Consider the following 7,015-nt stretch of genomic DNA (forward strand, 5'->3'; position numbering starts at 1 on the left):
AGAAAAAGCCCTCAATGAGGAAAAGGTATTCATTTCTCAAGCTCTCAATCCATTCCCTATGATCGAAGCTCATCAACTGCTTTACTATTAATTCGGTGCTTCAGTAAATCCAGTTGTCGGTTCGTTTAGTCATGGTGAGCTTCAAATCGGAGCTTTGTCGATCCTCCCGCTTTTGTCGACGGTGGGGTGGGCTGGGTGTTGAATTTCAGATACGTGCTTTTTAGTCAGATTTTATGAGAATTGTTCGTGCTCTCTTCATTTTGCTTTAAAAGAATCTAAAGAATCGTAACTGTGTTTGCAACTATATATATATATTTTCGTCTTTTCATCTTTTTTTTTAAAGGATTTTGGAGGTGACAAAGCATCGGAATCTCCTGTATACTTTCTTTTCAATTATTTATTATTTATAAAAAATTATGGATAACTGTGTTCGGATTTGCTGCAGCTATGCAGCAGAAGCGAAACCGGGAATCGATATCCCCACAACAACTAGATGCAAAGAAGCCACATTCCATGCCCAATGGAATCGAATCGCCTCTGATATCTGATAAATGGTTCAAGGAAATACAAGCAGAGCTTGGTTAGTCAATCTTTATTTTCTTCTTCTCCTGGGCAATCTCTTTTTCTTTATCGCATGTGGGTTCTAAGTGGTTTAAGTCGTTTCTGCATAAGCAAGTTGGGGATTTAGAGCAATCCCTAAGTCAGTCTTCCATGCAGCGTTGTCAATCCTCCCGCTTGGATCAACGAAGGGGTGAGCTGGGTGTTGAATTGGAGGGTGAACAGAGGTGGTGGCGGTTGTCTTCTGCAAGGGGAAGATCGGAGTGGGGGTGCAATGACCATTTTGGTTCTGAAGATGGTACAACAAAAGGTGGTGGTGGTTGGGGCATGGAAGAGGTGAGATCTGGTGCTATTGGTGTAAGTTGAGGAGGGGACAACAACGATGACGAGAGCAGTGGAGGATGAGGAGACGGTGGTGCTGGCCATCGCTTTCTGATCCTCATCGTCAACGGAGTGGATGGAGAGAAAAAGTGAGGGAGAAGATGAGATGCCTGAGATCGAAGCTTATCGTCACTAGCAATTTGTCAAGTGATGTTGGGATATCGTCGGAGAAATGATTGAAGGAGAGGTTTAGAGTTCCTGAGAGAACAAGCCTCTGCAGCTGAAGGCAGGGGAGATGATAGATCGAATGGCATTTTTATCTTTTTGCATTCCACTTAACGGTTAGTTAACGTTGGGTACTATATTGTCGCAAAATGAAAGTTTGGGTTAGATTGCCGCGTTTTAAAGTTCGGGTACTAAATTGGCACTCAACCTAAAGTACAGGGTAAAATATATAAATTAGGACAAAACACTTAAACTATTCCTACATTTTAGCAAATGAACTAAAATTTATCATATACTATTTAAAAAATTATTCAAAGTATCCTTAAGTTTTTTTTTTTTTTTGACAATGAACACTCATTATGAACTGCTAACGGAAAGACAAAAAATAACTATATTACCTTTTTTTTTCAAAATTTCAAAATGGTAACATTTCTTCAATGGTTCAAGGCTTCTTCTTCTTATTGATGTTTTTTTCTCCTTCGTTGGGAACTATTAGGTTTTTGACTTTTTTATTGATTTTGAAGTATTGTTTTTAAAATGAAAAATCAAATTTCATGTAACAAAAGTCGAGTAAATTGTTTCGACACCTCCCAAAACAGATTTATGTTCAAATCCAAAAACAACTTGTAGTAAAAATGGTAGTCATTTCTTACAGGTATGTGTTGTTTAACCCAAATCAGATACATATTTTGTACCTTGTTTGATTTTGGATAAGTTTGTTTATAACCATGTTTTTGCGCTTGTACTTTATATAAAAACGTGTACTCTTTGTCTCATTTGCATATATTGGTGAAAATTTTGCATCATATAAACACCTTTCACTTAAATAAATTCATCCTCATATAAAGTGGGACTATATCATCTTAGTTCTTATCTCACTCCCAAACCAATAACCCTTCTTTTGCTTCCATTATCTTTTATATATGGTGGGAGACCATGTTATTTTACTTTTTTCACAAATAAAAGACAAACAAATATGAAACATAAGTGAACCATGATTTACACTTGTCGTATTTGCACTCCCATGCATTTATACAAGTGCAAATGAAATTCCTAGAAAAGAGGTTAAACCAAAACAACAATTTTTTTAAGGTCCTTTGAATGTATTAAAGGCCATTAACCAACCCTAATGGCAATGGAATTTGATCCAAGTCTCCCCTACATCTAGCCAGAGAACTTACAAAGTGAGCCACCATAAGTTGTTACAATCATGTGTATATGTATGCCTTATTGTTCCTTTAAGGCTTCCTTCACTTTTCGATAAGTTATTTACCCAGGTAAATGCACTTACCCGGGTAAATGTTTCATATAAAAGACTTGCCCGACTAAATGTTTTTATCCATGTTCTTTTATTTCCCATGTAGATAAGGCAATGCCATTTTAGCTATAAAAATCTATTATTAAAAAGGGTATTTTTGTCCTATTCAAGTGATACCAAGAAAATAAACTTTCCATAATCCCCACATAAATATGATAAAAGAGCATGAGTTTTTTGGTTGATGGGAATCAAAATCATGTTGACCAACTTTTCCCCTCTCAAAATCTGAAAAAATAACACCTGCTAATAGTTTTGTATATATGTGAAAATTTTCTAGTAACTGATGAGTTTATGCAACTCTTACGGACTTCACCTTGTAAATTTGGTGGGGCCCATGAAAAAAACAAACTAGAATATGAAGTTAAACATGAGTTTTCATGGATCCATCAATGTCCATGGGGTGATGAGATGCAAAATTCATTGGCTATCATTTGTCCTATATCTTTGCCACTTCTTATATCTCTTTCTTCTCAACCTTGAATAAACATTTTATTTCCCTTCAAACCTAAGGTTGTGTTTTGATCAGTGCAGACTAGGAATTAAAAAATAGACATGGGTGTGGGAGGGCAAGGCAAGGCAAGGTGCATGTAATGTCTACTTTGGAAAGCTTGTTGTTATGTAGGTTTAATCATGTGCTTGCGGTTTTGGAAGGATGCCAGGTGACAATCTCAACTACTGGGTTATCAACGTATGGAATTGAGAAGTATTTACTATTTAGATGACTATTAAGTGTGCACGTGCTTTGCACGTAGTAATTCTAGATGGCGATAATGATAGTAATAATGTATCTAACATTTTCTATAATATTTATGTATTTTTAATTTTTTGTTTTTATTATTAATCAAATGCAGATTGCAAATCCAAATCTAATTATGTAAGCACCTCATCCAAATATATGATAATCAGATCAAGTTGTGATGTTTCAAGTATCATTGATAGGCCTACTCGCTTTGATAGGTTATTATTTTTGTAATATTTAATCTTTTTGGTGTACATTTTTTGTTCATTTATAAAAAAAAATATAAGATTTAAATAGAGGGAATTAAATATGATGAAAAGTAATAGTTTAATTTACAATTTAAACTTCATAATTAAATAGGGATTAAATTAAAAAATGAGCATTTTAGTTAAAAGAAAGTTCTACAATCTTATTCATATTTTTAATTGTAGTGCAAATATAGAAATATAGATGTGCTCAATTTTTTCCATAACTTTTTTGTATTTTTGTGTGTAAAAATAATTCTAATATGGCACACTTACTTTTTGTTTAATATGATAAATATATGATATTAGACATGTGCCTAAATGTTTTTTTGTTTGCAAAATTTATGTATTTTTTCCATCTTTTCTTTTTTATATTTTATTAACTTATTATTATTTATTTATAACATTAAAGGTTAACATATTTGACCCAAAACTTTAAATATTGATTTTTGTCAAACAGTAAAATAATTTCATTTTTGGTTTTTTCTAAATTATGTATTTCATTTTCATTACCAATAAAAATAATTATTATTCATTACACTTTTTAATTTTATTAGTAAAATATCGTGGACTTGTCTAATTTTTTCTACATTTTTTATAAGTTTCTATATTTATTTATATTTTAAAAATTTATTACCTAACTATGACTTCTTAGGTTGATCAATTTGATTTGGATGGTTGAATTGCTTAGCTACCACTTGGATTAAAAATGATTTTGTTTTTGAGTCAGTCTTAAAATCTACGGGTTTATATTGTTCAAAATATTGACAGAAATCTAATTTAATAAGAAAAAATGGGAGTTAATAATTTAAATATAAGAATTATGAGAGGGGATTAAATGAGGTGGGACGTAATAATTGAAGTTACACTTTCAACTTTACCATTAGAGATGAACTAAATACACAATTACGGGCATTTTAGTAGCCATTAAAGATGACATTAAAGCTATAATAAAATATATTTTATACCCTTTCTCAAACAAAGAAGTAGAGGGTAATTTTAGTCTAAAAAATGTTTCACATTGCATTCACACTTTTAACCCAAAAGTTCACTTCAGAAGGAAGGACACCTAAAATAAGATTTTATTAATCACAATCAAAGGATGGAAGTAGCCTTCATTGCCCTAGGCCATACAAAATCTACTCAAAGTGCTTTTAATTTGGAAGTAGTAGATGGAATTTCTTTCCAAGAGTGCTCTCTAAATAAAACAATACTATTTTTCAATATTAATCATTTTTATGAATCTTCTTAATCTTATTTATTTATTATTTTTAAATATTTTATAATTTCTCAATATTTATCTTTTTTATGATTTTACAAATTTTTATATATATCGTTAATATTATAATCATTTCCATTATAATTTGAGGTAGGGATGTTCATGGGTCGAGTTGGGTCGATTTATTGGGGTTTTCCCAACTGACCCGACCTGGTCGGGTTACTTGAGATGGAAACCGAAACCGACCCAGTGTTAAGCAAAACTGACCTGGTCGGTTTGAGTCAGGTTGGGTTGGTTTGGGTCAGTTTCGGTTTTGCTCCTGTACAAAAAGGACATAGAAGCCTAGAAGGAAATATCTATTCTGAAAACTGAAAACTGAAGTTTTTAAGATATTTTATGGAAATATATTTAAAACTGAAATATGTATTTTAGAAATATATATATATATATATATATATATATATATATATACATACAAATATATTGGAATATATATTTTATAGAAATATATATCTCACATATTTCAGAATATATACTTTTTAGATATAGATTTTTTCAGATATTTCACTTTTTATGCAAAACCGAAATATCTTTATTTAACAGTTTTATATATAAAATATATTTAAATTAAAACCAAAATATATATTTAAATAGATTAGCTTTTTCATACAAAACTAAAAATTGAAGTTTTTAAGATATTTTCTGGAAATATATTTAAAACTGAAATATGTATTTTATAAATATATATATATATATATATATATATATATATATATATATATAAACAAAAATATACATACAAATATATTGGAATATATATTTTCTGGAAATATATATCTCACATATTTCAGAATATATATTTTTTAGATATAGCTTTTTCAGATATTTCAGTTTTTATGTAAAACTAGAATATCTTTATTTAACAGTTTTAAATATAAAATATATTTAAATTAAAACCAAAATATATATTTAAATAGATTAGGTTTTTCATACAAAACTGAAGTTTTTTGTGCAAATATATCATCATTAACCGGATTTTTTTCAAAGCTTAAACTTAAACAAAACACAAATAAAATATATCAACTTGTAACATGCATTAAATTAAAAAAATTAAATAAAAAAATACTAACCTTTGAATGACTGAAGTTGAGACTTTGATAATGAGACTTGAGCTTGAGTTGAGAGAATGAGAACTTTGAGAAGATGGGAGTTGGGAGAGCCAAGTTCAAATGATGTCTTGAAGTTGAGACTTGAGAACTTGAAATTTTAAATTTTTTATTCTTGAGTTGAGAGTCAAATTGTATTAGATAATAGAGATTGTGTTTGAGTTGAGGGGCTAAGGGGGGCGGACCAAATTAGAATTAGAATAGAAGATAAAAGTTATCAAGAAAATAGAAAGTCAAACTATCTTATAGAAAGAATGCTGAAATTTGTATATTTCAATAAACTTTCTAAGTTCTAATCTAAGTAAAAAAGGACACATAATTCTAATTGCAATTGCCTAATTGGTTGCATATTTGGTGTAAAAGACTATATAAACTATGATAGAGACAACTTAGTTAAGTAGGAACTAGAAGATTAGGTTAGGTTGTAATTAGGAATTAGGATAGAGGTAACTTAGCTAAGTAGGAATTAAGTTGGTTCAGTTTGGGTCGGTTTTGGTTTTCTCACAAGAAAACCGAAACCGACTCGAACCATCGGTTTATGAATTTGTACAACCTGAAACCGACCGGTGTTTATGAAGACCCGGCCAACTCGGGTTGGGTTGGTCCGGGTTGGGGCTTCTTATGAACAGCCCTAATTTAAGGGATAGATTTATAAAATGCACATTTTTCATATGCCACAACATTCATATTATTGAATATTCTATTACATTTATTTATCTTCAAAATCATAAAAGCAAAATTTCCATGACCTTTAGAGCTTTATGATAGTTTTTTTTCCCTTTTCAAATTCCATACACCAGATTTACCAAATGCCACTTAAGGCTTTATTTGTTTCAATGCAAGGTGGTTGATATTTTTTTTTAACACTGAAATATTTAAGTTGTACGTGTTCATTGCCACATGTATAAAAGGATGAAAACAAGTACAACAATGAGGAATTACATTTTCAAAAGAAATGGGTGAGTCACCTGTTGGTGAATGGTGATAACCCTTAGATCCAGCCACACATCGAGAATATCTTTCGTACATGTGTTAAAGTTAAAGTCATGTTCGGAATGTGTGATTGGATGCCCTCGTGCTCATACTTGCATAGTGTTTACACAGGCTTTTTGCTTATGCCATTTTTAAAAATTCAGGCCAATTATTTTGTGCATCCTCAGAAATTGCAATTCTTCTTTTTTTTTTTTTTTGCAAAATCTCTCTAGACGAAAACTATTGGATAAC

Source organism: Nelumbo nucifera, chromosome 5 (assembly GCF_055504915.1).
Source record: "Nelumbo nucifera cultivar China Antique chromosome 5, China Antique-T2T, whole genome shotgun sequence".
Classification (NCBI taxonomy): domain Eukaryota; kingdom Viridiplantae; phylum Streptophyta; class Magnoliopsida; order Proteales; family Nelumbonaceae; genus Nelumbo; species Nelumbo nucifera.